This window comes from Epinephelus fuscoguttatus, linkage group LG3, assembly GCF_011397635.1.
Source record: "Epinephelus fuscoguttatus linkage group LG3, E.fuscoguttatus.final_Chr_v1".
NCBI lineage: Eukaryota > Metazoa > Chordata > Actinopteri > Perciformes > Serranidae > Epinephelus > Epinephelus fuscoguttatus.
The window spans coordinates 19,831,711-19,855,046 of record NC_064754.1 but is presented as its reverse complement, the minus strand read 5'-3'; the positions used below and the strand labels follow the sequence as shown (position 1 = coordinate 19,855,046).

General features: G+C 39.9%; 1 protein-coding gene and 1 long non-coding RNA gene across 2 annotated transcripts in view; one reads left to right on the top strand and one right to left on the bottom strand.

Moving 5' to 3' along the window:
• LOC125885388 (uncharacterized) overlaps positions 1-23,336 on the top strand; it is a 173,609-nt gene that overhangs the window by 117,788 nt on the left and 32,485 nt on the right. Inside the window, exon 5 of the long non-coding RNA XR_007448898.1 lies at positions 3,789-3,872. This is a non-coding gene — a long non-coding RNA (uncharacterized LOC125885388). The remainder of the gene's footprint in view (positions 1-3,788; positions 3,873-23,336) is intronic.
• Positions 1-23,336, bottom strand: part of cxxc4 (CXXC finger 4) — a 35,953-nt gene that overhangs the window by 8,930 nt on the left and 3,687 nt on the right. The gene's annotated exons all lie outside the window — the stretch shown is intronic.

Here is a 23,336-nt window from a genome sequence, read left to right as displayed (position 1 = left end):
ATAGCACATGGCCCATACATTACCCTGACAATACCCATTATTTATTAACTTACAGACCGGGAACCAGGCCACTTTTCATAACCGCAATCCTTTGGATGCAGCTCTGACAGGCTGCAAACAAAATATATATAAATAAATACCACTGTCCCCCCTTCCTCTTTCTCCTCTGACACTGCTTTAGCTGTCTGGACGCTGACTTTTCTTTTTTTCTTCAAAGATAATTACAAACACTTTTCACACAGCATCAAGACTGTGAGCGAGATTTGTGTGCAAACCCAGGTCAGCCAATTTGTTTTCTTTTTTTTTCCGTCACCAGCACCTCACGCCTTGGAAGCGCCAAATAAATCTGACACCTCAGAACTACAGTCAGAAAAGTGAAGTCTGTGATCATTTCAATATAAAATGACAACATGCAGGGGAAGGACTTTGATTATTTTTTTAAGGCAAACTGGTGGTGAGGCGGACAAAACTGGGAAGAGACGGGAAGAGAGGAGTGAGGAAAGAGCATGTTTCATCAGAGTCAAGGGAGGGCGACTTTGGGATCCAGCCAAACATTCAGGGCCGATCTCCAGGTCTAAGCAAGAAGGGAGAGGGAGGGGGGGGAAAAGTTTCAGCGGCGCAGTCAGCCTTAACTGATGTGTTATATATTGCCTGTCACTTTATTCTGCAGGAATATTGGGGCGTTGCCAAGCTCAAACCTGGAAGGTATAGCAATCCATCACCTGCGCTGTTACAGGCGTTGGTGGGTGGGGGTTGAAATCTCATCTTGAAGCTTGTAGCCAATATTCTAGCTACCCAATGCCGTTTATAAAAGGTACCTCTCCAAGGCCGCTATCACGGACAGACCACTCATCTAGTCATCCACAAGCCACTGCCCCCAGTCGTGCATCACAACACCGTAACGCAAACACACCCTGCTCTGCGCTTAAACCTTGAACATTACCTGCATATACAAACAACGATCGGCAATAACATTAATTCTGGTGATGATAAGTAAATAAGTGAGATGATTGTAATGGAATAGGCTGTAATGACATCAACGTCCTGCTTTGTAGCTGAGTTGTTTACAGCCAGAAGTGCACTGAATACATCAATTAATGGAAGTGATTAATTGTTATAGGCTGGGTAATTAAAAAAAAATTAAAGGTACAGTGCGCATGCTGTATATCACAATGGATAAAACCATCTTAAAGTCATAACATGAGGCAGTTAACCTTTGCTTTTTAAACATTTTGCCAGGTTTTGCTTGTTGTGGTTCTTGTGGTACTTTTACTTTACTTGAGTATTTCAATATCATGCTACTTTATAGTTCTACCTCACTATAATATAGAAGGAAATATTCTACTTTTTACTGCCCAACATTTTTTTTGACAGCTTTAGTTACTAGTTACTTTACATATCAAGATTTTATTCATCACAACCTGCAGAATTATTCCAGAAGGTTGGTATTACCGTTTAAAAATTCAATTATCATTAAAACCGTGTTTGATTACCATGCTTTGAAAAACCCATGGTAAATATGGTCCATTCTTGCATTCATTTTCATTCATTCATAATATGCATTGTGCATTTGTTTTGCTATTACAGTACCTTGTCTACAAAGTAAGCGTGCAGCAGGCCAACCCAGTGATGCTACTGGTCCCTTGTCCTCAGCTACAGTGACACAGATACTCTAGCAAGCATTTCAAAGGCAGGCTCCATATTTGTGCATTTAATATGGTTATCATATGTTTACATAATGGTATTGATTTGGTAATCATTCTAACATTTACATGCAGGCAATCAAAAAGTGCTGCTATGGTTATTTGTAGTTTTCAATATAAAGTACTTTTTTGACATTTTCATCATATTTCTACCCTGGAAATCCAGAGTTCTCGCAAGAGCACAATTTGAATTTGCTGAGTGAGTGACTTTGGCAATCATTAATGATGTTCATTACCTATGCCCATGAAACCGAGCTACACCAATCACATCGGTGTATCTGATATAGGCGGGCCAGAGGCGAGCTAAACAGATGATGACAGCGCTGCGATGACGAAGTCCGGAATCAGTCAGTAAACATTGCAAGATGGCTACAGATGAACACCAGTTGTTTGAAACGGCTTTGGCTGCTACAATGAACGAGTTAGACTTGGCTTTTTCTCTAAAAGAGGAACAGAAGACGGCGCTTGAATCTTTCCTTTGCAAGAAGGCCGTTTTTGCTGTTTTGCCAACCGGATACGGCAAGAGTCTAATCTACCAGTTATCGCCGCTGGTAGCTAAGTGTATACGTCACTCCGTGTATTGTTCTGATTGGTCGTAGTGTTATTCAATTGCGTGCAGTGATATTTACAAATGCATGCTTGGTGCCGTCCCTCGAGTTGGGCCATTGTCATTACTCATGGCCAGACCCTAAATCTTTCTAGATTTGGGTCTGGATTTCCAGGCTAGCACATTTCAACAATACTGTGATAATTTTGGTTACTATAATTGAGATATGAAATTTTCATGATGTTTTTGCCTAAACCAAACATTATGATAAGCTTATAAAGCATGACGCATTGTAATAAATAACACTTATTATATGGTCAAAAGCGTCATGTATAAAGGCTTTGTCCTATATATCCTATATATATATATATTTGTCTATTGTTATAGTCTAAATAAAAGTCAAAATAAAAACGTCATTAACCAACTACTACAGCAAAATGCTGCTTAGACATGACTGCATTAGTTATTCGGGCTGCCACGATTAGTCGACTAATCGGTGAGTAATCAACTGTTAAAATAATCGGTGACTATTTTAGTAGTCGACTAATGGGTTTGAGTCATTTTTCATAGAAAAGTACTGTAAAAGTACCCCAAATACTCTTATTGCAGCTTCTTACATTCAAATATTGGCAGCTTTACACACTCTTCCATGACAGTGAACTAAAACCCTTTGGCGTGAGTACGAAACAAGACATTAGATGACATAATTTTGGGGTTTGGAAGAGACAGACATTTTTCAACAACACATTGTTCGATAAAATGATTAGTCGACTAATCGAAGAAATAATCAACAGATTAGTCGACAATGAAAATAATTGTTAGTTGCAGCCCTATTAGTTGTAGTAATACAGTACTGTAATACAAAACTATAGAACACTTACATGAACCAATTTCAAATCATGTACTTTTACTTTTGATACTTAAAGTATGTTTTACTAATAATTCTTACATATTTTTACACCAGAAAGGCATGTTAATACTGTCGATGCTGACAATGTCTCCCTGCAAATAAAACAAATAAACCAACAAATATTAGAAATCAGCTTGGCTGCTTTTCCTTTGATTTATATTAGAATTAAAAAATGCCTTTTGGGAAATGCTTAGTTGAGTAACAACGCTGACTTATGTTTGTGCAACAAAAACAAATATATTTCTTCACCGATCTCTGTACTGATCCCACAGAATGGTCACAGCCAACAGTGTTTTTAATTAAAAGCTATCAATAAAGATTTAATTTTTCACAGTTCTGTCAGATTATAACTTTCACAGTTACTCTCAGAATATGATAATAACACTGTGAACCATAGAGATAGAATTAATAAAGCGAGAGAAAAAAAAGATACTTAGAAGTGTAAATCAAATTGCTCTCAGATGGTTGCAGTTATTTTGTCTCTTACTGTGACTGTAGTTCTCTTTGGTATTTTGATATATTGACAGCCTTAAATAAAATAACGCTGAAGTCCTTGTCTTAAAACGCTTAAACAAACGTGCTCAGTGTCTTGAAGTTTTTGCTGATTATGGTTATTTTCATTTTTCAGAACCATCTCATCATCACTACAGAAATATGAGATCATCGGGCAGCCAGCCAGCACAATGACAGGAAATACAATGCCTGTGGTTGTGTAAGTACACAAAGGCCACAAACACACTGTCATTACATACCATTCATTTTTCACAGGCGCCATAAAAGCTGGACTTGTAATTTTCCTAGTAAACGTATCTACATCATCCAATTTATTATGATGATGATGATGATGATTTTAAATTTAAAAAAAACGTAAGGTATAGGATATATGAGTATTTATCATCAATCCGTTCACATGTTTACATCAGCATTATACTCTCTTAAGAATCAACGTTACATCAAAGTCTCTGTGGCCTGTTATACACAAGCCTGACCATGAATTTTCAGTATATTGGCGACCCTTGCAGACATTTACTAGCAATTTTATTAGCTCATTTTTTACACAGATGATCAGCATGTTTGATTTTCCATGGAGGCCTTTAAGTTTAAGATATTAACAAAGTAAATGGAATACCATGAGCTATTTCTTTAGCATCTTTTCTCTATATAGCATTTGCATTCGGATATCTGCTCTACTTGAATATGCTCACCACACTAATGCACGCAGACAAAGGACTCCAGTACACCAGTGTCGTGATCACATTCTAATACTGAAATACTATACAGCTACAATCTTTTAATTCAAGGTCCAGTCCTTGCACCAGGCACCCGTGCGAGCAAATCAAGCTAAGTGTATTGCGGATGTTTGTGAGTAATGAGGAATTTGGGAGTTTTTTGCTGACTAGGCATGTATGAACTGGGGTGGGGTGGGGGGCGGGCTGGTATGATGGTGTGCTTAGGAGCTGTGCCTGGGAGAGGCGGGGTGGTCACAGGGGGGAGATTAGGCTGAGGGGCAGCGAAGGAAAACCAAATCCATCTCCATCTCAGAAACATCCTAAAGCAGATTACTTACTTCAGTGGGAGAGGAGGAGAGGGAGAAGAGACAGAGAGGGAGAGAGAGAGTGCGAGGAGCGTGTGAGATGGATGAGGGAGCAGCGGAAGAGAGAGAGAGAGAGAGAGGGAGCAATTAGCATAGATGCAATTCTGGCACAGTCCTCTGACTTGATATTTGACCTTCTGCAAGAGTCTTGCCAAATATCGCCTGAGAAGCGCAGACGGACCATATGGCAAAGTGCTGCTGGAGGCTGAGTGCAGTGTGACTCCAAGCCTCCGTATGCTAATGGGGGAATGTAATTACAGTGCAGTATTCCTGTAGGACGTATATTTTACTAGCCCTCCATAGGAGTGGGTTTGCAGTGAGACAGGCCAAGCCTCAGTGGCTTCAGAAAATACACTTTTTATCAAACAGTGAGGGAGCCATTGAGTGGACAGTGAAATGGAACGAGCCCAGTATAACTGGGCCAGCACTGCAATAAGTCACTTTATGAGGAAGTCAGTATATGTTGATGGAAACAGTCGAATGTTTGAAAAGGGTAAACACACACTGAATCACACTGCTGCAATCTCCTGCTCTCCCTCGGACACGCCCCAGTCAGTGATGTCTAGGGCTGGGTATTGACACCTTTAAGGTATCAACTGAAAGTAGAATCAAAACATCTTGATTCCAACGATACCTGTATTTGATCCTTTTTGAACCCAGACCTAGAAAAAAAGACTATTTTCATGGTTTTGCTCGCAGCCAATCACCACAAGTGTTCAATTTAATGCAACGTGTGATTGGCCCTCTACTGCAGCAACTGTAACCTATACAGTCTGTGATGTGGTGAAGTGTATTTGATGGAGCGTGCCGAGGTGCCACCAAAAAGTTCCCAAGTATGGTGGCATTTAACGTGACTGAATGCTTCTATTCACATGATGGGTATCGTATAAAGTAGAAAAAATGAAGTACTGTATTGGTATCAGTAGCACTCTAATGGTACTGGTATTGTAATTTTTTTGAATGAAAATAGTGACAGCAGATGTTTTTTTATCAGCCGCCGACGTAAAACATCCACCGAGGCAGTGACATCACCAGTCAGGGCGTGTCTCAAAGTGCAAGATGCTTGAAAGTTTAAAACCCTTGACAGTATTGCAACTCCAGATTTCCGCCTTATGCGAGATCAATATGAATTTACCCTTCAAATCTTGGGATATTAACCAGCTTTTCGTGTGCAAACACCATGTGAACTGTGTTACGTTCTGCGGATACTGGCAGATGAGACACAGGCAGGAAACATAGAGTGTGAGATACACACCAAGCAGCAAGGCTGAAGTCAAACAGGGGATACTGGGGTTATAAAGTATGCATCATGTCCACCGCGCCGTAGGACACCTGTTAAAGTTTTTCATCAAGTGTTCAGGAACGAGTTTAATGACATCACCTTTGACTACGAAGACGATGGATGAAAGCACACAAATACTTAGGTAACACTTATATCAGTCAAGAATATAATGTCTCCTATGAAGTCATATTTTAAGTACACTAATACACATTTGCATACAATGTTTATATTCTGCTTGTAAACGCTTAATGAGGGCACTTAAAATGAAGTGTTGTGAATGTTTCAGCCTCGTCTCCTAAAAATGATGTTCATACCATAGACTATAAAAATAATGGATGTAGCTACTGTGACGTCACAAACTGGTTTGTGGACTCCCGTTTTGAAGCCTCGAGTACGGCATGACGGCTGTCGCCATCTTGTGACCATATTTGGGACCATTTTTGGGCGAGATGCTGGCACTGTGGAGGAGTGCACACTATCAGTAGACAGCCTGTCACTCAAAGAGGCCCGCCCTTAGTTATGCCTAACTTTAAGCCTTAATAAAATGTAAACGGGAGAGTTTACCCCCTGTGCAGTTGTCATGACGGAAGAGATTAGCATTAGAGACCGAAACCAATTTATGTACCAAACTATAAACATGTTTATTTCTGCTGTAAAAGTGGGCATTTTAACATGGGAGTCTATGGGGATTGACTGGCTTCTGGAGCCAGCCTCAAGTGGCCGTTCAAAGAACTGCAGTTTTTGGCACTTCTGCGTTGGCTTCATTTTTCAGCCCTGAAGGTTGCTGCGTGGTTCGTATCAGGGATGCACGATAATATTGGCACGTCATCTGTACTTGCCAATATTGGCTTTAAAATGAAATATCGGAATTGGCCAACATGCCTTTTCTTGAAAAACATCGTATTTCATGTCTCCATCTAGTAGTGGGCCGTCATGATACTGTAAGTGTACGCATGCATTATATGATGTTAATTTCACTACAGAAGAGACTTGATGATCATGAAACTTTAGCTAAAAATGTGGATATGTCAATACTGGTTATCGGTTATCGGTCAAATGAGTTGTTACATCGGCATATCGGATACTGGGAAAAAATCCAATATGGTACATCCCTAGTTCATATTCAGATAATGTTTTGTAGATTAAATTGCTACAAATGTATTTATATATTGATTTATTATCAATTATAACAAATAAATGACAAATTTCAGTTCTATGCAAACCGTTCATTTCACTAGTGAAAACCTGAATTTTGTGTTTTTTCCTTCAATCTCTTCTCTGGTCAAAAAAAACACAAGATGGGGCGCCTTGACTTTAAATCTTTAACCAACCATCTTTATTTAACCATAACCAGGTTTCCTAAATTTAACAACACAGGATACTCAGTGTGCTAAATCAAGTAATTTTTATGCCCACTACACATAATACAGGAAGCAGTTTCCTCACAAATGTATTCCTCCAAGCAAATCAGTAGCATTTAAAGGGGTTGAATATTTACAAGCATCTTCATTAAAAAATGCTAATATGAATAACTAATGCTTCTGCTCAGGAGTTTTTTGTTCACTAATTTATCAGCATTTTTCATCAAAAATAAGGTGCAGAAACAAGGCCTTGAAGAATGCATATTTCCTTTTAGTGTTTCCACATTGCATGGTATGCCTTAATAAGAGCACTAACTCAGTAGCTAGTTAGAATTATCTCACCCTATAATGCTGAACACAGTGTCACACAATGCACCCGTACAGTGAGAGAGATATCTGGGCTAAAAAGGGAGCGACTTTTTGCTGCTGAAACAGCGCTCAGACGCCATGCCTCTTCCATTTATCATGCATGGAAAATCTCTGCCCACACAGACGGAGGCTGAGCCGACCCTCGTAGGAAGATACCGAGGCAGCACCCTTGGGTCAGAGGCTGCCGTCTGTAGCCGGGATCACCTACCTGCTACTAAGTACAACAGTGCCGGCCTCCATTTCAATTAGCTTCACCTAAGTACCCTTGTCCAAGTAAAGCAATTTTACACAGGGCTGCTACAAAGCTAACTCTCCTCTGGGAGCAAGCCCTGTATGGGAGACAGCGGAGAAGCTTTCAGGTGCTGCTGAGATTTCAGGAAAACAAAACAAAGAGATGCAGCGGCGAGGTCAATTGAGCTCCGAGACGGGAAATCAGAGCAGTGTGAGCGGGGAGAAGGGCAGACGTCTCAGGATGGGAGCGGGGGATGAGGGGGAAGATGAGCAGGACACGCGTTTGAGTGTGTAGATACCTGAGGGATCTGGTATGGAAATCCCCAATTTCTCAGCCAAGTTGCAGCCCTTTGAACAGCGGAAGACGTCAGCAAGCACGGCGAGAAGCCATGTGGGTGTAACGAAGCGAGGGCTAAGCGAGGCAACATGCTGCCAGTTCTCTGAAATGTTAAATTGAAATGCAAAGTAGGAGCAGGCCTTCTTGTTTTGAGCAGATTTCTCAGCATCTGTGTGGGAGCCCTTAAACTCAGAAGGTCTATATGCAGAGCTCTGCATATTTACTGTAAATCAACATAATATTTAGGTTAGGATTAGAAAATACACACAACTGAAGTTCAATCTTTAATTGCACTCACGTAATGGAGACTTGAGTCAAATCAATCTGTGCATCAAATTCAGTGAGTAACAAAAATTTTGGTTCAGTAAGAGTTTGAATATGTGCACTCAATTTGCACCTGTCGAGTGCAGTGTCTTTACTCTGCTTATACCTTTATGCTACTTACTATTCAGAGCGTGAGAGACGCACATGAGAGACGTTTGTTTCCGTAGTAAGATTCCCAGTTTTTTCCAGTGACAATGTTAGTCACCCACAGTTGCAGCACCTCTACAGCTTAGACAACTTTCTTAATTAATTTATCAGCACAAAGCGGCCAGTATAACGTTAGAGAAGCCGGCTCTTGACCGGAAGGTCGCAGTTTGATCCCCGGCAGGATAATCTGGGAGGGTAAAGTTAAGGAAACAGCGCTTGCCTTGCCTCATTACCACCAGTGGTGTGCCCTTGAGCAATGCCCTTAACCCCAACTGCTCTCGTGAAGCTGCTGTGGCCAGCAGGTCACACTGTGGTTGTACTGGGCAGCTTCCAGGTGTGAGTGTGTGTAATTCAGTGGGTGTTTTCTGCAAAAGAGAACTTGGCTCTTGGTGAAACTTCTTGAATGAATAAAAGGTTAAAAGATGATCAACTGCATTTTATGCGAGTTGCGTAAAACCGTAATAAAACAACACGGTCTCACAGAAATGTGTGAAATGGACATGACCTTTGAACAACGCATTACATGGTGGTGGGCACGAAATGTGTTAAAATTACTCGCTGGCAAGATGAAAACAGTAACATTGCAATGTCTATTACTAATGGTAACAGCTTGGAAAGGAAAAGACAAACACTGAATTTAAGAAAAAGCTCTTGGTTTTGGTTAAAATTACTATGTACAGGATGTAAGTGGCGTAAACTTACTTTGCGTATTTACATAGGGTACCTGTGTATGCATAGTTACATAAAGTCCATACAGTCATGTAACTAAGTGACTTTTTTGCATGCCTGGTTGAAAGGAGGTTGTTTGTGTGACCCATTCATCCATCACTCCCACCTGTCCTACACAGACTTGTTCACTCTTAATACCCTAAAACGTAAATTAAAAGCCTTGTCCTGATTAAATGCCAGGTCTATTTACTAGCCTAGCATGGCTACACATTCTACAAATAAAAGCCTGTCTCAGTTAGAGGCCTGGTGTGGTTGCAAAGCAGTTCATAGAAGTTCTTCGGATGTATAAAACCAGCTTGTTCACTACCTCAAATCATGTGTCAATTCCTCAATCACCCTGTAAGTTATTCATATTCCTTTGGTCTGTAAGGGTCCTCAGATCAAAAGAATCAAAAGGGTTTTTCATAAACAATAATCCAAGTTGTGAGTATTGTTTAAACAGGATAAAGAGGTGTTGTGTCAGTATGCTGGGTGCTGTAATCCTCAAGTGCCGTAACTCACTCTCTCTCTGATGCGCTGCCTGTCAAAACTAGATCAGATGAATTATTTGTGATTAATATATTATTTAAAGCCTAATTTTTAAACAGGTAATATTCATACTAGTTTAAATAAACAATTTCATTGTATTTTCTGATCTTTGCTGAGCAGCAGTTTTGTGTGAAAGGAATTAAAGGTCTGTGCCATATACAGGCCTGTTGATTTCAGTGATTTAAGCAAATAATAGCTCGCACTACTAATTTAAGTTTTACAGCAGTTAATTTGTGTTTCTACTATGACAAAAGATCCCCAGTTATTTTGCATTGGCATTGCTACATGTTGCCAGGATGTCATTTTATAACATTTTGTATCCACCACCACATTGTTGTTGTTAAGACACACGTATTTATATGAGACAGAGTTCAATAAAAACTGTGCATAAAAGTAGACCTTGACTTTCAAGGTGCATCTTCGTAAGAAACATCCAATCACAGAAGTTCCACTGTGTGCATTACTAACGGTGAGGGGAAGCTAACATTTAAATTAATCAAGTCTCAGATTTTGGGTAAATTGTGGATGATAGCTATGGTTATATATTTTGCAAAAACAACTGCAAGGACATTGCATTCTGACTTTGCTACAGCTCTGATTTGTGCCCCTGACTGGCTTCTCTTCCACAGCAGCAACACCCAAGACTCTTGGGTATTGTAGTATTTCAAATGGACATGATCTCCCAGAAACAAAGCCAAAATAATCACAAGTGCTTATTGCTTATTTTTTCCAGACTTTCCTCAAATCTCATCTTTTTTCTTAGGAATCACTTGATACTTTAATTTCCTCAGGACTCCTGGAGGAATGCTATATGATCCAGGAGACTCCCATTTTTCAATGTTAAGTAACATTAGGGGTTATTAAAAAATACATTTGAAATGGGTATTGGGGAGAAGTACCTCTGAAACCAGCAGTTCTGTCCCCTCCATACGTCATGTCGGTTTGCGAGATGATTAACAGGAGTGGAAAGCAGTAACAACAAACTTCTGCTGCATAAAGTTGTGTTTATTTTCTCTGTCTTTCCTCTAATCTTAGTTTATTTGTCTTGTGATTTACTGGATACCTTTACTGCTTCGGGGGTATATTGAAATAAAGCAAAAGTATCTTTCTTTGGTCAAGCTGGACATATACTACTGGTGGAGAGGGTCACAAGTACACAGATATATGACAATAATTATACAATGGTGTGACAGTTTCTGGTATCATGACTGTTTATGTTCGTTTGGAGCTCTGTTTCTAAACTAAGCAGGAGATGACGTGCAGGTCCACACAATGCATGGTTGAGATTAGAAGGTGTGACCATAACACGCTATTCTGCATTGATTCACAGAGATGTTTATCTTCAAAGAAGCATAATTGGAGTTTAAGGCCAAAAAGGTTGAAGACTACTCTGCTAAGACATTTATATGTACTGAATGGGAAAATCCAAGGCTGTTAATTTGGTTTTATTTAATTAAGCTCAGGCACATACAATAACAGTGTAAGGTCAGCTCTCTAGGCAAACTTATTCTGTAAGAAGAAAGAAAAACAAGGATTAAAGTCATCCCGTTAGAGTCATAAGACTAATATTTCACTTGAAGCAACCTAAAATGAGGAATTACATAAGTAGGCTTTAGTTAAACTGGAAGGTGAAACTCGACAAAGACGAAAACAAGAGAGATATCGTTAGGAGAAAGCCAGTGGGCAATGTAATATGCTAAAGGCAGCATTTAAGACAGAGCTAATCCAAGCAGACTCCCTCCTGCTTAGTCATTCCAGCTCCACACTGATCAGACGGGGAAACCGGTCACAGTTTGTCAAAACACAGCTTGCACTCTGAGCAGATTGAAATCATTTCTCTACTCAACAGAACACCACAGACAGATCTTTAGAGGAGTGACAACAAACAGCGAACAGCTCAATGGTTTATCAGTCGGGGAGGACAAAGGGGCTCTCTGCTCAGGAATGAAAATATCCACCTGATGTCATCAACTGGTGCATCATAAATCCTATCCTTTGCCTGGGGGCCACAGACTGACTTCACGCCTCTGTGACACTCTCTAACCCCAGGGTTTCTATCAGAAAAAAAACCTTGAAATATCTTTCTGGGCATGGTGTCAGATGCTCGCCATGAAATATTCATAATGCGAGAGCAGAGCCACAATAGCGGAGGTGGCAGCATGCGAGGATTTGACTTGCAGAAACTGAGACGCTTAAACCACGTTGACCGATTTCTCCCATCACCAGTTGTCACTCACAAATTCACTTTCGCGTCAGTTTTCTTGGATGAATGGCACAAAGCCATCTGTCATTTACTGCCTTTTAACCTATAGATATAAACTCATTAGTGCATCAACACACCTGCAGCTCTATGGCCCTGTATATTATCCTGTATATCTGCTTTGCCAACAATGAGGTTAACAAAGATTAGTGTTTTATTTTTCTTTTGCAGCTCAATATTGTGACTTGTATCAAGCAGTTTTACAAATTTAACAGTTAAAAGGATAATTCTGATGTTTTTCTGGGTACATCAACTATGCACAAATCTTGTATACATAAAGAGTATGTGGGAAGATATCAGATTCAAGAGTTGCTGCCAAAGAAAAAACCTTTTTAAAAGGCACAATCTGTAATCCAAATGTAGACAAGGAGAGAAGCCATATCGCCAAAATTTCAAGGAACAATACAAGACAACAAGTAAACTGAAATCATAAATGTTTTCTGATGCTCTCTACATCCAAAACTGTTTGTCAAAGCAGGCCCATAGTTTTAACTATAATTAGTTGAGCAATACACAAAAAGCCTATTTCTAATCTACAGTATACCCATCCAAGGTACACGTTCAGGGACGGCATGTCAGTTTCCACTTCTTCCATGCTACAGTGTCCTTTCAAACTAAACTTCCATGTTCACAAGAAATGAAGGTTTTGGGAACTACTTTAGATTTATTTAACAAAACTTCTTAGTTAGGTTTATAAAAAAAATCATGGTTTGGGTTAAAATAAGCATGTTTGTTACAGAATTTTGTTTTGAAAGTTACTTAACTATGTCACATGACATATTTGATGTGATGTATGCCATGTGACATGTAAGCCATGTGAGATTAATGTAAAAAGTCAACGCTGACTTTGGTTTCACACCAACACAAACAGTGGTCCACTAGGTGAAAGTCCTGTGTTTGTTTGACCCATCCACCACCACCTCCCTCCCACCCTATCCAGACATTCTAGCTCTTTATTATACATCATTGTCACAAGTGGGTGTAGTAGGTAAAAGCTTGGTGTGTCTCTTATACCCATTTTTCCACCAAAAGTAGCATGTTTTTATAAATGTGGGATTAGGAGGTTCATTAGTACGGTTTTGTATTTCTCTGTAATGTAGCACAGTGTTAACAATGTTACTTAAGATATTCTTTCTCAGACCTTGAACTCAAACCATTGTGTCACCTCGCTCAAAGTATGTAATTCAATAATTAAATTAATATCGTAAACATGTGGGCAACTCGTCGACTAATGGCCCTAAATGACAGCTTAGTCGGGGATAGTCCTGCTCTTTTCCCATTGACAGTAGTTGGGTATGCCATTCTGTTTTTTAATCGGTGTTTCACGTTCGGTGTCATGAATGCGTCAGAAAAAACTGTGCTAGTAGGGTGCAGTATGGAGGACAGTGGAAATGTTACGGTAGGTACTTCTTTTTAATATCTGTTGCTTATTCAGTCTCTCTTTTGGTGCTGACTGATTTTGAATGATGTTTGAGCGCTGCTTGAACGGATATGGACAGCAGGGTGAAAAATTGCATGCCCACCTGGCTGTCATATTTCCATAACTGCTAATCAGAGCTGATCGGAGCTAGGGGCGTTAAATGCCTATGACTGTTACAGAGTCGTTTGTCTTAGGAATGAATGCTGATGATTGTAACCTTTCTCATCAAATACAAAAGCCAGATGTTAGTGGGGTTTTTTTATCCAGTGGAAAAGGGGATTTAAAGATGCGAAAATGGTGTCTTATGCATCAGGATCAGACACCGAAGGCCACTGACCAAGCTGCCGTATATTACGCCCTGGGGATGAGAACTGGTTGAGTATACACGTGAATATACCTGTAATACATATGGTCAAACAAACTGACAGGGTCCGCGGTCCAAGACACAATTAAATTAACATGACTCTATTCATGACATCAGTGTTTACTTATTGTTTGTCTCCTGGTTTGAGTTGAACCTTAGCTCGAACATGTGAAATGTCTTTGGCAGCTGAGTCTAAAACTTTGGATAGCAGAGATTTGTATAAGCACTTGTACCAACGAGGAAGAGTTTAATTAAAGTTCCTGTTTATAACTGCATTATCATGCACTGATAAGGTCACTTTAAGAGCAGACCAGAAGTTCTATTAAGATGGATTACCTATTTCAAACCAGTTTCAGGTCTCTGCAAACACTGGAAAAGTAGCTTCTTAGAGGGCAGGAAATCAATCCAAAAACTCAGAGTATGCTTTAGAAAAACTTTCAGCAGTGATGGGAAATATATTGTAAATAATGGCTCCTGAAAATCACTGGTCTACAGTCAGTGAATGATGTCGTTATCATCTTAGGCAACTTGAAGCATCATGTCAACCAGACCTATGGCAGGAATCAAGTGCTGTGAGCAGTGAGGACAGTTTTGAGGTTTGACTTGAGGAAAAATGTTAGAAATCAATAGAAGAACTGTTATATAGGGTCCGTTACAGAGATCAGTGTTTGACTGAGAGAGTAGGAGAGACTGAATTACAAATCATATACAGAGCAGATTATCGGTACCTTAGAATTAAAGGACTATTTTAACCCCAAATTATGAGTTGGATGGTAACTTGTTGCCCTCTTAGCGATTATTTCAGTTCCTCTTAGCTGCATACATACATATATGATTGCAAAGCAATGGTGATTGTATTAACTGCTCATAAATTGATTAAATCCACTGCCAGAAAAAACCCACATGACTCTGCTCATGCAGAAGTTGTCAACACTAAATCTTGACAGCTCTGTGTTGTACATAAAGTTAAAGCAAAAAGTCTTGTAATTAGAAACCTGACTCTTATACGACTTGGATCTACCAGGTACTGTATTTACCAATGACCAAAAATGTTAGATGGAATGGTTAAACAATGTTTGTATGAAGGTATAAGTCTGAAGCATGGACGAGTCTGAGTCTGACACATGGATATGGACGAGTCATGGACAAGTCTTTTACGAGTCTAAAGGTGATGTGTTTTAAGATGACACCCTTTCATTTCAGTCCCAACACCAAATGTTTTTCTCTTCTTGGTAAGCTTCTTCACTGTGCAGCTATTGCACGTTAGCGCCTGATAACTGAATGTTCATAATAATGGGAATCTGATACAGCATCACAACTATTTTTGCAATTTTCACTTGCCCTCTCAATTTCATTGCAAAAACAAACAAACAAAAAAAAAGCCTACAAAAATCCAGAAATCCGGGAGGAAGTGATTATTATTAGTGGTCAAAAGGGAAAATATTAATAAATACATTTTTTTAAAATGCAGAACTGTAGTTGATCACTGAAGCTCACTTAATAGATCTACGGTTTAAAGCCACAATCCTGTCTTCTTAAAGCCTTCTCCCTACATCAGAGTGGATAGCAGTGGGTTGAACGAACCAGCCTGCATTGTTACTATATGGGCACCTTGCTAAATATAGTGCAGCTAAAACAAAGTCAAAGGACAGATTTATTCTGTTGAAATAAGAAGACGTATCATCATACAAAGGTTTGTATGATAGCCCCTACTTGTTCGGTTTAGCCAAAGAGTCAGGGTTGACCATTGCAATGACATGACGCACATACATAACTTAAACTCAACACTGACTTCTGGTTTCTCACAGGACACAATAAGCAGTCTCCTGGGTCAAAGTCCTGTAGTTTTTTGACCCAACCAGCACCCTGACCGCCTCCCTACGTGGATTTGTCACTCTTAATACTACGTCACCTGACTTCCATCTTTGCTTCCATTATATAAGGGAGGACCAAGCTCCCAGGAACAGTGCTAGTCTTTGATGTAGTGGCCAAACTGCGGAATTAAAACTTTCAGGTCTGTCATGTAATGCGATTGGGCCAAAAAAGACTTTGTCCCATAGAATTACACTGTGAAAGCGAGTACATTTTGGACAGATTTTTTTTTTTTATCACAATCCCCGGGAAATTTTGAAACATTTTGAAAGTCTAGAAGAAAAATCATTTTCGTTCCCATTCAAGTTAGCAGAGGGCTAAACCAGAGGTCATCTGCTTGGACAGTGAAAGTCTCTGGTGCGCTCGCTCTATGGACCCAACTATGTGGAAGATCCGATAATCATTTACCGAAGAACTCTAATTTTTTGGCTTCATTTGCCACTTAGCAACATTTACAGGAATGAACGAGACCCCGCTGCCAACGCTGTTTTCAGTTCTCTTCGTACATCCATGGGGCAGACAGCCTGCAGTGCTTAGGTCACGTGATCACAGCCTCGCTTAGACAGCCTTGTTTGTTTTGTTTTTTTTCAGTTTAATCGTTGCATTAGAGCCAACACATAAAATATGTGAACAAATCTAAATAAGTCCAAATCACATCATTGTTATGTGGAACAAAAAACACCCCGTTGCGATGCTCTGCGCTCATCACAAACCCACGATGCATTTGCTGAAGACTTTTCTCTCACACTTTTTCATACAGGCTCTCAGTAATGACGAGATACCTTTTAACTTCTCAGCCAGAGTCAGCATCAATAATTGATTCTCATCTGTTTAAAATTTAAAGTGCCACACATTAACGTCCTCCCGCACCTGCTCTTTCACGCTGTCCATCCTCCGCTGGGCTGCTTTCTACCCCCCAACTCCCTCCCCCCGCTCTCTTTCTCTCTCTCTCTCTCTCTCTCCCTCCTCGCACTATAATAAAGACAATGGCAATGAGTTCTCTTTCACCACTGAACCAGGGATGTTAAATCAAACAGGGGCAGGGGAGGCGACAGACCACATAATGTAAGGGCATCGTCCAGACGCCTCCGATTACGCTTTGGCCTTAATTGGTGGCAGTGGCAAAAACGATGAATTCTTTAACAGTGCCGTGCGGTTGTGCCTCTCCGAGCACAGCAAAGGCCTGAGGAGGACAGCTACACGGTGCAAATGGAAGCTGACAGAAAATCCACACGGCACGACCAATCTAGGGGAAAAAGGGCATGACAATGAATAAGGGGGCCCATGCTCTTAAGTAGCTGAGGGTAGCTTGCAGGGAAGATGTGTATAATTAAGCGGTCTGCATCTTGGTTCAGATGGCAAAATCCTATTGTCTTGACAGGAGCTTAAGGTTGCCCTTTAGGTTGAGATGCGCAGCGGCGTACGGCCTCATTTTTCTTTTTTTTTTCACACTCCCCCAGACCTCTGCGACCAAATTAATCTGCAGTTTTAAAGCTTGAATAAATCCAGTAAGTTAGAGATCTGCAGATCTAAAGGCCGTCTGTCCCTCAGGCTTTTCCTTCTTCATTTTTTTTTTTTTCTTTACCCCCTCTCCTTTGCCCACGGAGATTGGCTGGCAGCACTCAGTGTTATCTCCAGGGAGGCAAAGGTTTGGGGGAGGGGGTGAAGGCCACAGATTTGTCCTTATCTATTCTGAGCACACCTAAAACAAATTAGACCTGGCTGCCGTTGCTTATTTGGCTCCCGTGCTCTCATTAAGGGGCTGAATCCAAGCTATTTTCCTCAAGGTCCTGCTTCCTACCATTTTGGGCCTTGTCTTTTATCACAATAGCAAAGGTTTCTAGGCAGCCATGCCACCTTTTCATCTCACCCATTTTATGTAGTCATATCAACCCTGCACAAAGAGCGCAGGGAGAGAAAGAACATCCCCCTACTCCAGGATGCTGTTTTACTGCACATGACTTGATGCTGGCCTTTGACATTTGTTAATTGAAAGTAGGAATCTGTTCAATTAGATTTGTTTTGCCCTTTCCCTGCTTTTTTACGCCGTGTTATGCTGCTAATCAAACGGAAGCCTCTTTGGATGTTATTTCAAGGGTGTTGCTTTGTCTTTGCGGTAATATGAATGTCAAAAACAAAAGTGCTGTTAAAGTCAAAGTGCTCCTGTCAATATAGTCAACAAGCAGGCACTCGAAATCCTATGATTTATGATTATGTCTCTGTCAAACTATATAGTTAAGGAGGATGTTTTAGACACCTGTCTGTAGGCACCAAACTCCTGATGGAAAGTCCACATTATTGAGTCATTCACAAGCAAAACCTACATAAATTATACATGCAGACTGTACACCTCAAATCCACATGTAGGAAATGTTTGGAAGGATGTTAGATTGAGTTTCCTTTATGATGTCACAACTCTGGTCAGACTTTTCAGACTTAATAATGGCAATGTCTGACTGCACAACACAGTCAAAAACAGATATGACTCTTAGCAAATATTGGAATAAACTCCACTTCCCTCCTCGGTCTTTCATAAATTTATAAAACCTTTACTGTTAGCTATGGAGTCTTTATTCCTCTGTTTCCAGTAGTATTGTTTTATGTCAGAACATTAACACCGGAGCTCCACTTGTCTCAGTGTCAGTCATGTTTACATTCATACCATTAATATCAAAATCGCATTCGCTGTGACACTGTTAGTGGAAGATTATAAACTTTAGGAACTCAAGATGTTTCAGTGAAAGATTGTTATAAAGTCTGAGCGACAACCTCAAAAAATATTTGACAGGCTAAACCTGTTGAGCTGTTACTTAAAACGATTCATGAACGCAGCACTACATTAGCTTAACTCATAAATATGAAATTACCTCCAATAAACTGAATTATACTGAAATAAAACCTGCTGAAATTGGAATAAACTTGTATTATTAACTCTGAAAAGAGCTAAGAAGTCAACGTTAACCTCACTGTGGTGCTGCAGTGGCATCGAATTAAAGATTATTAGAGTATTTCAAAGCATGGCATTACCTAGAGCTGCAACCGTTTATCAATTAATCCAGTAGCTGTCAACTATTAATTGATTGTCTGAGTCATTTGTAGGAGAAAAAAAAGTAAAAATTCTCTGATTCCAGCTTCTTAAATGTAAAAGTTGTCTGGTTTCTTTACTCCTCTACGACAGTAAACCAAAAATCTTTGGGTTGTGGACAAACAGGACATTTAAGGATGTCATCTTGAGCTTTGGGAAACACTGATTGACATTTTTCATCATTTTCTGACATTTTCTAGACTAAACTCATCGATTGATCAAGAAATTATCCACAGATTAATTGACAATGAGCATAACTGTAAGCTGTAGCCCTGGTCTTACCATTGAGCCTCTTGTTGGATGCTGAATACCAAGTACCTCAGAACACCCTAAAGGGTCCCAAGATAAATCTGAAGGGTCACAAGATAATTAACACAATTCTGATAATTTATTTCTGACTATTCTGTAATTTTGAGCTTTTTTTTCATGTGAAGTACTTTCACCGCTTCAGGCATAAAAAAAATCATTCAAATGAGATGTTTGGCTGAACTGCTCACAAATCATGACAACACTGATGGTCATTTTAAGGGGCCACAAGCGAAGGAAGATTGGGGAAATGCTGCAAGAGGAGGCGATAAGGACATGTGCATGCCCTCACACCATGTCAATTTTAGTGCCACATCAATCTGTTGAGCAACACAAGCTGGCAAGGGCAAGTTTTACATTTACAGAATTTAGGAAGAGAATAAGGCCCCTTTTTCATGAGTCCTCCTGCAGGTAAACAGGTGAAGTAAACAGAGGTGAAGACACAGCTTGCCCACATACGAGTATTATTGCATTTGAAAGTTAATGAAGGACCTTTGAGCCATAGGAGCTCAAGCTACGCAAAGGTAACTGCTCGGGAAATGTTAGGTTAGATGAGATTCCTCTGCCAGACTAATCCATCCTGGAGCCTGAGAGCAGCACAGAGACGGAGAGAGAGAGAAAGAGCAGAATCTGCTGCAGAACAGCACAGCAGTGACACAGGGCAATTCTCTAGGGCCTTGCATTAGCGCGCTAAATTAAAGGGGGTATTAGATTAAATTGGCTCTCCGATTTCAGGGGTGTGAGTAAAATTCTGATTTGCATTTTCCACCGCTGCTTAAGATATAATTAGTTCAGGGTGATTCCCATGTGGAAAACACTGACAGCCAAATCTAACTGGCTGCCAGTAGCTTATCGTCTCTTCCAAGGCAAAAGGTACACTCAGCTCATGTTTGGCGTGTGTTTGTTTGTGAGTGTGTGAGTATGAGTGTGTTTGTGCACATCTTTGTGTGCATACGTGCTGCTGTTCACGTGTAGTTTTGCACACACGGGCTGTAAATTCACCATCTAAACTAACTTCAGCACCTGACTCTTCACACCTCTCAATCAAACGCCACTCAGCTGTGAGCAACCATTAGCACCACCAACAAGCTGAAAAAAAGCACTCGCGGTTAATGTACGTATAAGTTTGTCAAAGCAGGGGAACAACTTCACACCTTTAAGATGCCTTTAAACTCAAAACCCATTTCCGTAGCAGAAGGTGCGCCCGTAATTACAGATGCAGAGTCAAAAATAACAATTACTGCTGGAGAAGTCCATAATATGAATTACTGAACTCAGTGAAGGAGCTTTTAAAAGCAAGTGTGGATTTGTTTGAGGGGTTTTCACACCCTTGGTAATTCTAACCGTCTTTGCAAATGGATGTTTTCCAAAAGTGAGTCTACCCATGCATTATGAATGAGAGGCCAGCTTCCTGGACACCTGTTTGGGGACACCTGTTAGTACATGATATGAGGAGTCAACATTAAACCAGCTTCCGATTATGGTTTTACATGTCCGACCTATAACCCATCAGTGACCCCTTTATTTAACCTCTTAAACCCTGGTTTCCCAATAATTTCCCCTGTTAAGAAGTTTCCATGCTGCATGGAAAGTCTTACATATCTTCAGCAGCTTGTTCTAGGGCTGAGTGATGTGGAGAAAATCAAATATCACAATATTTTTTAACAAATACCTCCATATCGATATTGCATCAATATTGTAGGGTTGACTGTTGGTGCTTTTACAAAATGTTTACACAATGAGATTTTTGATAAGTATCAGTAATGTTGATTTAATTACAAAGTGGGTAACGGTAAATAACAGAACAGTCTGATAAGTTCAGAAAATGGCATCACTTTACTGTAATGCAGCCTTTAAAAGCAGAAAAAGACAACACTAATGGTATTATGATATCCAAAATCAAAGACGATATTTAGTCTCATATCACGATATTGATATAACATTGATAATTGCCCAGCCCTAGCATGTTCCACACTCAGTTTGGCTAGCTATGGACAAAATACTAAGTAAAATGTAACACTATGGTTTTTATGGCTGCACCAAATGGAAATAACCTACATCAAGTCACTTAATGTCTTTATTTTGAGTCCTACAAGTTCAATTTTTCTAAGGCAATTGAAAAATGATGGATGTTTCTACCCAGCTGGCACCTGTGTCAATATGATGTCAGAATGACGTTGGAGTCTTACGTTGGACAGATGTTGAATTTTGGTTGGGATAAAAATTGGGTTGACGAAGTTTTCACGCCCTGTGGACACTAACATTATGACGCTTTGCAGATATTGGGTTTCGTTCTCCGTACCTTACAACCAAATGTCATTATTCTACATCAGGATGACAGCATTTGACGTTTGGAAGATGTTGGATTGGACTTATCACGACTTAAAACCAACAAAATATCAACACCATCTGTCGTCAGTATTCTGTGTCAAATTGACGTTGGCGTTAGACGTCCTACTGACATTGAATTTTGGTCACCAAACATCACAACCTAAATTCAACCAAATATCAGTGTCTAACGATGTTGGTGGCCAGCTGGGTACTTTTTCACTTTGTAAGTCACCTTGTTTCAGGTAGTGTCTAAAATCAAGTTTTTCTAGATCCTAGTGCACTGACCTGTCTAAGTCTTAATTAATTCAAGATGCAGACACTAATTTCAGATCTTTACCAACATGCATCCTCGTACAAACTTTTGGAAACTTTGCGATCCTACCTCTAAATTTCTACATTTAAAACAAAGCTCTGTAGGTCTGAACAGTACTCATTTGCACAAAGTGTGTTTGTAATAACTGACCCACTGTTAGAGGTTAAAGAGATAAAAAACAGACTTAATTTAGCCCCTCAATTTCTGTTTCAGTTGCAAAGTGGAGAAGCTTTTGATGCTTGGGCCTCCTGTCAAAATCATTAAAAGTTACTAAGATTTTAATCAGGGATATTAGCTGTGGATGGCAGGCTGTCAAACCGGGATTGAACTGACAGAAATCCTCCATGTAGCACTAGATTGTGGAGTACATGAGACAAATGATGAGAATCACATGAATAAATAATAATATGTTATGTCACGTTGAGCTCGTCAACACTAGTGGGTCAAACAAGCTGCAACATTTGCATTCAGGTACAAACTCAATCTACTTTGAATCCTTCCAGAATTTCCTGATCACTGAAAAGCAGCAGGCACAGGTGATATTTACATTTTGAAACACCGAAATGAACTTAAAGACTTATCCACAAAAAATATCATCCAAAAAAAAAAAAAAATCAATCACAGATTCAGACAAGACTGAGACAATCTGATGCCACAAATTCATAATGAACAAAGGAGTCCATACATGGTGTTTTTCCATCAGTAGATTAGGTAATATTTTATAATTAACCTCTTTTTCCTCTCTATGTAATTACTTAATTAATGAGCAAATCATCAGGCCCTCAGGTTGCATTTGTTGGTGACTCATCCATACAAGCTCATGTTAAGTCAGTGAAGTTCAACCTCTCAGGGTAAAGAGAACCATATTTGCAAGTTAACATTCATATTCTGCCTTTGCCTTTGATAACCAAATGTCAGCGACTAAATAAATCAATTAAAATGAACCTTTAAAAACAACGTTGCCCTCTGATTGTGTCCTAATGAAGCCTCTTGCTACTTGTCAATTAAGCCAGTGCTCAATATGTATCTCTTTCCTAAGTGACAGTGTGTTTTTTCTGCCTCTGCACCCTTTTTGATATGCATCATGCCCCAAATTGATCCATAATTGGCCATAATGATGCAAAATATAATATGAAATGATTTCATCTCAACCCTACTGTATATGCACAATCAATTCATACAGGATCAGTGGGAGAGGATCGGTCTGGGTGTTTCGCTCCCCTCCCCACACAAAACTTGGGGTATGTTTTGAGAAACGCCATCAGCGGCCCTGCCATCACTCTCACCATCTCTTGGTGGTCGGAGGCTGAGGCTTTGTGGGAT